We start from the raw sequence: 9,542 nt of genomic DNA, 5'->3' as shown, positions 1-9,542 counted from the left end.
GGTCATGGTAACCTGGTCAGCATCTCCGCTTCGATCCCGCTTGATATGTTGACAGCTCCGATTTTTTACAGAAGCCTGAAACTAGCACAATAGTTTAGGTCACAAACTTCCGAAACCCACTACTATTCCTTATGACACCAGGGTTGATGAGGTTGGTACTCCACCTCACAACCCACACGATAGAAGAAGATTCCTTATGAATTATAGGTGCATGAATGTTATATTATGCAATGAGGTACTTTCCAAGCTGCGTTCCCCAAACACAATATAGATGGCGCTGTACAGATTTAACGTGATAATTACCTATTTTCTCATTGCACAGGTAGATATTTATCATCACAATTAAAACACATAATAACGGGTTCTTACCGCGTTTAAATGGGGATATGAGACTCCCGATATGTCGATATTTTAAACGCGGTAAGAACCTGTTATTATGTGTTTTAATTATGATAATAACCGCGTAAACTTAAAACAATGTATTTATCATCACTACATAGTATAAAACAAAGTCGCTCTTTCTGTCCCTAAATGATACTTGATCAAGATCTTCTGACACTTTTGCTATTCCTTTTTGCAGAACGAATTACCTAAAGCACCGTTTTATAGTTAGAACTTGTAGCAAATATAATGATAAATACAATAGCATTGACATATTTCGTCTTAAGCACAATAAATTTGTATCTGCCCTCAAAACGTTAGAACAGATGTAACATCAACTTTTCTTTCTTATTTTTGTATTGCTTACTTGATTTATTTATTACTTCTGTCCACTTCTCAGTGATGCATGTATTAGTTATAAGTGGAGACTTCATTGGCTAATGTACAAACTATTTGCATTTTTTAAATTGTTATTTAAGCTGTTTGTTTCCCGATTTGAAATAAATTAATAAATGTATCCCTATGTACGCTTATATCTTTAAAACTACGCAACGGATTTAGATGCGGTTTCTTTTAATAGATAGAGTGATTCAAGAGGAAGGTTTATATGTATAACATCCATTAAATAGTGGAGAGATACTGTTATTTTTGAGGGTTTTTAATGTGATATCGTAAATAATTTCATTCTTTCCTCAGCATTGCACCCGAGCGAAGCCGGGGCCGGTCGCTAGTTCAAAAATATAATGTAAAGCAAAAGCTTGTATAATAATAAATAACTATTGCTTGATATTTGGATCAGATACGGTATAGAATTATGTTACTACTTATGAATGAATTAATTTTATTTCAGATCTAAATCCATATTTGTTAGTAACAATGTGAACTTAAACTATGTTAGTACCTATCCTACACACACATTACACATACATAGGAACTGCCAATTTGCTATTATTTACAACAGCATCCTCGTAACATATCTTGAGCACACATGCATCTTCACCCAAAAACCCAGAATAGGAATATCCAGGAGGCTGTTGGTACCGCCCCTCAATCGACCTAACAGGAATGCCACTCGCTTCCGTACTATAGCGTTAAAACCATCAGTGGACGCTTCTGCAAACATCCCCGATGCACTAAAATATTGCTTCTCTGTATTTTGACCAGAATAATAATGGGTGGAAGATGTGTTGTGCCTGGGTCAAAAAAAAGTCATTTATATCCAAAAGCAAAGATATGCATACGTCTGTTATTCGAAGGTTAAACGAAGGCAAGTCTGTACATCGCCATCTACATTTTTTTAGGTGAACGTAGCCTGGAAAGACCCTTACAGGTTCATTTTACAATTCCCTTAAACATGACAGTATTGTACATTGTAAATATTTGTAAATTGTTAATGTGGACACAAGTCGAATGAGTTGTTTGATATAAGTTTTCAGTGTTTACAAATGTGATTCATGGATTATGTGTAAATGTGTCGTCCTGTACATAAAGAATGTTTTTACTGTATAGATTATATTGAGAACAAGATCTTTTAAAATTATATGTATTATAAGTGTCTCTTTGTTTTAATTACACACATAATTACATGGCCCGGAATACTGCAGACGCCTAATTTTAAGTTATTCCTGACATTTTCTTATCCGCCGGAAAGGAAAGGAAAGGGACGGATGATTGATTTTAATCAAGTAGGCATCTCGCTGATGTGCAAAACTTTTGGACGTTTTTTTTTAAATAATATAGGCTCGCGTTTGACTACAATCTCACCTGATGGTAAGTCACGATGTGGTCTAGGGTGGATCTTACCTAGCAAATGCCTATTCACTCTAGCCTTGAAGACTCCCAGATTATAACGAGTTGGAAAAACAGACGATGGCAGACAGTTCCAGTCCTTAACGTGTGCTGTTAATTGTCGGGTTTAAGAACCGGAAATAACGTTGGAGAGGGTTGTTTACATTTCTGTCAATTGCAATGCGTAATATGAAGATAAATAATAAATTTTATTAGGTTGCGCCTGCTGATAAAATACCGCTTATGTGTTCAATTTCGGAATTGCTCATTTAATTCTGTAGGCGTTACGACTTCGAAATAGTAAATCCATAATTTTATCCTTAGAAGTTATGAGCTTCAAAACTACGTATATGAAGGTAGCAGTTAGTACCAACTATTGGTTATAAATAAACTCTATAAATGTGCGCAATTTGTTCTCACTGTATAGGTGACCAGCGATCCTGATGTTAGAATGGCGCGTCATCTAAAAAAGTAGATTATTTTCTTACCAACTGTCTAACGATCGGTACCAACAGTTGAGCACTAACATTTAGTAATTACTTCGATGTAAAATAAGGGTAGCGACAGGCCATCCTGACGGTCATAGCTACACACATAGTCAGGCCGGCATAGTCGGTTCGACAGTATTAGCCGAACAACAACCTGAGAATTGCAAAACTGAAGTGGCAGTGGGCAGGACACATAGCGAGGAGAACCGATGGCCGATGGGGCGGAAAGGTTCTAGAATGGCGACCACGTGTCGGACGACGCTCAGTGGGTAGGCGCGCTACAAGGTGGACCGACGATCTGGTGAAGGTCGCGGGGGGAGGCCTATGCCCAGCAGTGGGCGTCGTACGGCTGATGATGATGAGCTGAACAACAAAGCCGACCCGATGTAATTACTGCATTTGTTTGGCTTGTGCCGATTGGGCAGTTCATTCGGGTTGACAATCATACGATTCGATGACTGCCGACCCGCTTAGTGAAAGCCGAACGGCTTTTTCTCGAACATGCACTACATATATTCGATTTTTACCGCCCGGCTGTGCCGATTCATGCCGGCCCGACTATGTACGTAGCTACCCTAACAGAAAAATCGTATTCAGTGGTCTAGAGCCTGCCGGGAATGCGGGGGTTCGAACCCGTGGTATTACTATGGCACGCATTCTCCGAACAGGGTTATCACGGATTGGGAAATTTAAAATACTTATTTTTTTTATTTTTTTGTGTTTTTATCTTGCGATCAGTCTCACTGACTATAAACAGATGAGTTGGGTTTATATGGCATGGAGGACGCTACTCCCAGCGAAGTCGGTCCTTTCTTTGAAGTAGTCATTCGGTCTGACTGTCCTTATCGAAAATGTCTCGTTTCTTTTTTAGACGACGTATGGGTTCTGGAATAGTTAGTTGCCCCGCAAGCTGATTTGGGTGTTTTTGGGTGCTTTTTTTGTACTGGGTTCCACGATTGCATATTTCTTCTCTGACCATTGGTACATTTAGAATTTCTTGCACTTCTATTGTTTTGATGAACCATGGTGAGTTGTATAAATGTTTTAATATGTAGTTTTGCACCCTTTGTATTACCATTACATTAGAAGCGCTGGCAAAATACTTAATTGAAATTCCTAAAGTCTGATACCCTCGGCCCTACCTCACTGCACCTCATAAACTTTCGTATCGCGCGCTGATGTTATCTTCGATATATTGCCTCTCGGTTTATTTATTGGTTTGATTTTATTGCGCGAGTTTGGGATTCACCACTGACAGCTGACTTTGACTCCCGTATTTAGCGTTGTGACTCTGTAATATATCATTAATTATCGCTGTAACGTCGACGCCATTTTTATTTTTATTAAGTGACTTTTTTGTAGATTTGCCTTGGATGTTTGATATTTAGTACTTAGCCGGAGAAATGGGACTGCTGAGAGCTCTCACCCGGTATGCTTTTCATCGTGTCAGGGTTATTATTGAGTCGCCAAAGGCTTAACGCGCCCTCCGAAGCACGGATCGTCCTACAACCGCCCCACATTACTCTGTCCGACGCGAATGGGATGGCGCCCAGAGTAGTCTATTTCAAAGCCGTACTAGGACTCCTGTTCTCCGCCTCTGAACAGTAGGTACTGACAGTTACTGCTGCTCTCTGTCAGCACACGGTAAAAAGGATATCTTTCCATGGTTTGTACGGGCAAATTATTACCCGCTTAGGGACGGTAAGTACTGAAAAGTATCGGCGCCCGAAGGACTTAATATACAATCCCGACGACCCGATTACTGTAGCCATAGAGGCGGCCAATCAGCTCGCGACAACAAACTCAGAACCCCGATACCGAAAATCGCCGACTTGGTCAACGTCAACGATTTCCCTCATCGACTATCAATCCACTAGGGTCAATTAAATCTTTCAAATATAATCCTCCTAGACGACGCCCTGAGCCGAAGTTCGCGCGCAACTGGGCACCATCGGGCCTGTTGTCTTAAATTTTGCACCTGGTGATCCCTGAGCGCTCCCCATTTGTCCGGCCAAGTAGTCAATGCCTTTTGCGGCAAATCAAAAATAAGTCACGTTAAAAAAAGCACAATGTTAATTATTATAGGTCAACGCATTCTTCTTATACACTCTAGCAGCTGTCAATATTCAAGTTATGTTCTTTACATACGAAACCAATCAAGTTCAATCATGCAGTCAACAACATTGAAACAAGAAATGAGAACAAAAAAAAAAACATAATATACACGGAAAAATGCACTTGATCCTATTTAAAGCTTGGGTGATTGAACTGAGAACAAGTTCAAATAAAACCAAGTCAATGAATGCCTACGTCTTTGTTTATATTGTGATACTCACTAGAAATAACTGCGGCCAAGTAGTGAATGCCATTCGTTAATTATTACTATACTTACTTATAGTGAATTCGAAAGTCAGTCTGTTAATTGACGACTTAACTGCTGTACCGATTTGGATATCTGCATAGTACTTAGAACGATTGCAACCCAGTAACATGTTTTCAGGAACGAACGAACGTAGAAATTCCAAGGGTGAATTTAGAATCATCCCCAGCTCTTGTCGGTGGAGAATTCTCAATTTTTTAGGGAAAAATAGTTTGGTTAGGACATTACAGGCTGATCACCTGATTGTCTGAAAGTAAGACGTTCCGTGCTTCGGAAGGCACGTTTTGCCGTTGGACCCGGTTACTACTTACTTACGTATGTAGTCGTTACATGAGCTGTGTCAGGGGCTTGGTAGGCGAAGTTGGTATTCCACCTCACGACCCACACGATAAGAAGAAGAAGAAGGGAAAAATAGAGCAGTGGTTTCCCCCTTGCCTTCCACCCTGCAGTACTCTGTCTAATGCGAGTGGGATGGCGCTCAGAGTAGTCTATTTCAACGCCGTACTAGAACTCCTGTCCTCCGCCTCTAAGTAACACTGACCTTTACAGGGCAGCAGCCTTCTGTCAGTTTCCAGATTACAGTCCCGGTGACTTGCCCCTTCCTTCCTGCATTGCTGTACCGATGGCTCCCATCTTCGCCTCTGCAACCGTTCAGGTCTGCACCCGTATCCCTGGGCAAGAGTTCTACGTTATAAACATCCCGTAGGCCTGGGTCATTAATCGAACTCAGCCACCATCTCACTCCAGTCTACTGAAGTAAGAGGCGCCCATCTCCACGGCAAGGACGCGACGAACAGGAATTGCCCCAGTGGAGACACAACCAAAGGCATTTAGAATAACACACATAAATAACTCTCTCTCTTTATTTAAGAGCTGCGCTCTTGTCGGTGGAGTAATCGCTATTCCTCCCTTCATCCCGCCAAAACCTTCACCTCCTGATACGACACGACCTGCACCTTCTCTTTTACATAAATAACTAAATGATCATAAATTGTAAATGTAAGTATTGTTTCTTTATGCATGTGACGTCCTTTTATAATAAACAATGTTTATGTTATAAAGCAGGCGAAGTGACGGGAAATAATGAAGTATTAATTAATAAGTCATAAAAACTAAAATCGTAAGACGTGTTCTGAAAGAGCGAATGGAATGTTGAAGGTTGTTTCAGACAACTTTCGTACGATGTCTAGGATAACAAAAGTTGGGGGGTTAAATCAAGTTATTCTTATTTAAGCACGTATTTATTAGGTAGTTGCTTCCATGAAAAAATTAAAAAAAAAACCCCGACCAAAAAGTACTCAATAGTTATGACAAAAGGTTAAAAATGCTAAACCCTATAAAAAGCAAAAAATAACTTGTCCCACATATGCTTGCAAGCAAACTGAGCGTGTAACATTCCTATTACACTTAACAAACGACCGAACCGATTTCCACCAAACATAGCTAAGAACAGTGTGATAAGACAGAGATGTGGTGTAAAAGACGATATAGTGACTAGGATTGAGAAGGGAATGTTAGGTTGGTTTGGACACGTTGAGCGGATGAAGGATAATAGAATTGCAAAAGCGGTATATAAAGCGAAAGTTGATGGTAGGGCTGGCAGAGGAAGACCGAGAAGGACTTACGATGATCAAATTGGAGATGTCCTTAAAAAAGGTTCAATACGATCTACTCTGAACCGGCGTGCGTGTATGAAGCGATTGATGAATGTGGAGGAAGCAAGAGAAGTGTGTCAGGATCGAAGCAAATGGAATTCTATAGTCTCTGCTTACCCCGGTGGGAAATAGGCGTGAGTTTATGTATGTATGTATAGCTAAGAACACTCTCGACTGATATACCTTTCAAACAAAAAAAAAACGCATTAAAATCGGATCATCCGTTTAGGAGCTATGATGCCACAGACAGACACATACACATTTACACAGACACGTCAAACTTCTAACACCCCGTCGTTTTTGCGTCGGGGGTTAAAAAATGACCATCCAACCATCGTTCTTTCCCCGCCCCTTCGGGTGTACAGGCGTGGTGCTATGTTATGCAGTTATCCAAAGCGAGTCAGGTCAAAGCAAGGAAGTCGGGAAAAAGCACAAGGTCGTAGGACTCCAGGGAATTTGAATGGGGCTTTCGGTGCTAACGACTTGTAGGTCAAACTTTATTTTTGTAGATTTGACGTGACTTATTGTAGACTTGCCGCAGATGGTATTAATTACTTGGCCGTAACAGTCTAACCCGATACGGATAGCGTGAACTTATTTATGCCAAATATAAAAGCGAAATTATCGAAAAGAGATCCAATTTGTCAAAAATGGTTTTGGATAATATTAGAGCCGTAGTAGCCCAGTTGGTAGAACGCTTCTCTCACATTGAGGACGCAGGTTCGAATTCAGCACAAGCCTAAATCAATGACAGGCGAATTTGTTTTCGAATTCATGTTTGGATCATAAATGATTATAAGCGGTGAAGGAAAACATCGTGAGAAACCCACATTCCCGAGAAATGCATTTTCGGAAGTATGTGACCTAACCTGTATTGAGCTGGTTTTCCCTGCGCGGGTTGGAAGATCAGACAGGCAGTCGCTTTTATAAAAGACCGGACCTTTCAAATCTTCAGGTTAGGTTAGCGGACCCTGTGAGAAACGGGATAATGCTAGGGAGATGATGATGGTCTTCGATAATATTACAAATATTTTTTGTCATTGTTTCAAGAATAGTTAATTGGGAAATATTTCAAAAGTTCAGGTCAATTGGTTGTCTTTTAAGGGTAACGAGCTGCGCCTTATCTCAAATCAATTATTTTTAACGACGTGATATTTACCGCGTGTGTGATGTGATCTAATAGCGTCGAACTGCCGAATCCTCAGAGTACAGTTAGCAAGTTAATTTATAAGTCGATGTCCTGCCGCCTCCGCCAGTCGGCCTGCGCGCGCGCCATTCGAAATCCCGCCTCTGGTGAGCGCTACCGCTCCCAAAAATATCGTTTTGAAAAATCGATTTTCGACAAACTATTAGCGATTCATAGCACGCATACGGTCCTAGGCCGGCCGTCGCGACGCGCCACTGACACATTTCTGCGGTTTCGCGCGCCGTTTGAATTTAGAATAGATTTTCTTTTGTTTTTATTTTTTCTTGTTTCGTTTGGTTGGTGCTTTCGATTTTGTGCCAGTATACCAACCAGGAGTTTTCGAAGATTTCCCGTTGTTCGAGTTTTGGAGATCTTTGGATTTTTTAGTAACGGTAAGTTTAGATTTAAGTAGTGCTAAACTAAGTATTTTATTATTTTAAGGTTAACGGTGTATTTTTTACATAATTCATAAAATCTGTTTTTTTTTTATTTTTCCATCTGTAAAAAGAAGAAGTTGTTTTTTTTAAAGCGATAGTACGAATTACGCAATTCACTTGCACAATAAGCCCTTACCTACTTCTTAAATTAAGTAATTAAGCTTAGGTACTTACGTAGTTTTTTTTATAAAATTGGGGGCAAACGAGCGGACGGATCGCCTGTGTTGTATATACGATCTACTTACTTATAAAAACATATTCTAGAAATCTTGAAGATGCAAAATAATGCAAAAATGCAAGAATAAAAACACGGAGTTTACTTGAACAGGGTAATGGACAAAAGATCGTCTGAATTAGCGAAACCGGTAGTATTAAAACAACTATCGGGTGACATTTTCAATTAAAAAAAGATGATGCGATGACCGCGCCGCTCTTTCTTGCCACTATCTGATCTGTATGATGTATCAGGGATTGTCAAAGTTTCTTCAAAATATGAAATAAGAGTAGCGGTTTTCTGCTAGATTAATTTATGAATTAAATAGGCAAGTTACTTAACCTCTTGCGGTTGAAATTTCCAGACAATGGGATTAGAATTTCAAAAGCACTTACCAGTAAAAATCTTATATCCTGTCCGGTTTTTCGGAAAACGAAATATACCTATAGATCGACGGGGAATCTTTTCACAGTTTAAAACCAGGTATTTATTTTGTGTGGAAACTTTTACTTTTTGATATAATCGCTATTAAAGTTTGTTCTAATAGGAGTCTTGACTCCTATCCTATGACTATATTAAGCTGTTTTTAATATTTTTTACACTAAAGGACATTCGATCTTTCGACCAAAGAGTATTAAATCACTACGTTTCTTATGAGTTTGATGTAGGCAGGGGGTTTAGAAAAAAAAATGGCATGCGTTATTTTTTTTTTGATTTGCCCATTCGGGCAGGCAAAGGGAACTTAGCCCATACAGCCTAGTCTTTGGTCATCTAATCTTTTTTGGTGAAGCACCCAGAAAATGTCTTCAGTCTTCACGCTGTTCCGCGTGTGTCATGTCGGGCGTTTGGTGGCTCAATAGTAACCCTGTCAGGGTTGATGAGGCCGGTCTTAGTCACAACCTACGCAAGAGAAGCTGTGTATCCGAAGACGAAAGCTTGATATATTCAGTGCCGGGAAAGCGAGATATAAGCAGGTCGGAGTGCTGGTGTTCTGTTTTCAAAAACGTCGAAGA

The 9,542-nt window shown here is 40.1% G+C and overlaps 2 protein-coding genes across 3 annotated transcripts in view; one reads left to right on the top strand and one right to left on the bottom strand.

The window, feature by feature from the left end:
- LOC126367801 (dnaJ homolog subfamily C member 1) overlaps window positions 1-9,542 on the bottom strand; it is a 215,951-nt gene that overhangs the window by 34,956 nt on the left and 171,453 nt on the right. The gene's annotated exons all lie outside the window — the stretch shown is intronic.
- The window catches only part of LOC126367815 (uncharacterized), an 81,404-nt gene continuing 79,830 nt past the window's right edge, over window positions 7,969-9,542 (top strand). For both annotated transcript variants that reach the window (XM_050011568.1, XM_050011567.1), the window contains exon 1: window positions 7,969-8,270. The gene's annotated coding sequence lies outside the window, so the exon portion shown is untranslated. The remainder of the gene's footprint in view (window positions 8,271-9,542) is intronic.

This window comes from Pectinophora gossypiella, chromosome 6 (genome assembly GCF_024362695.1).
Source record: "Pectinophora gossypiella chromosome 6, ilPecGoss1.1, whole genome shotgun sequence".
NCBI lineage: Eukaryota > Metazoa > Arthropoda > Insecta > Lepidoptera > Gelechiidae > Pectinophora > Pectinophora gossypiella.
The sequence above is the reverse complement of the archived record's forward strand: the minus strand, read 5'-3'. Positions and strand labels throughout refer to the sequence as shown.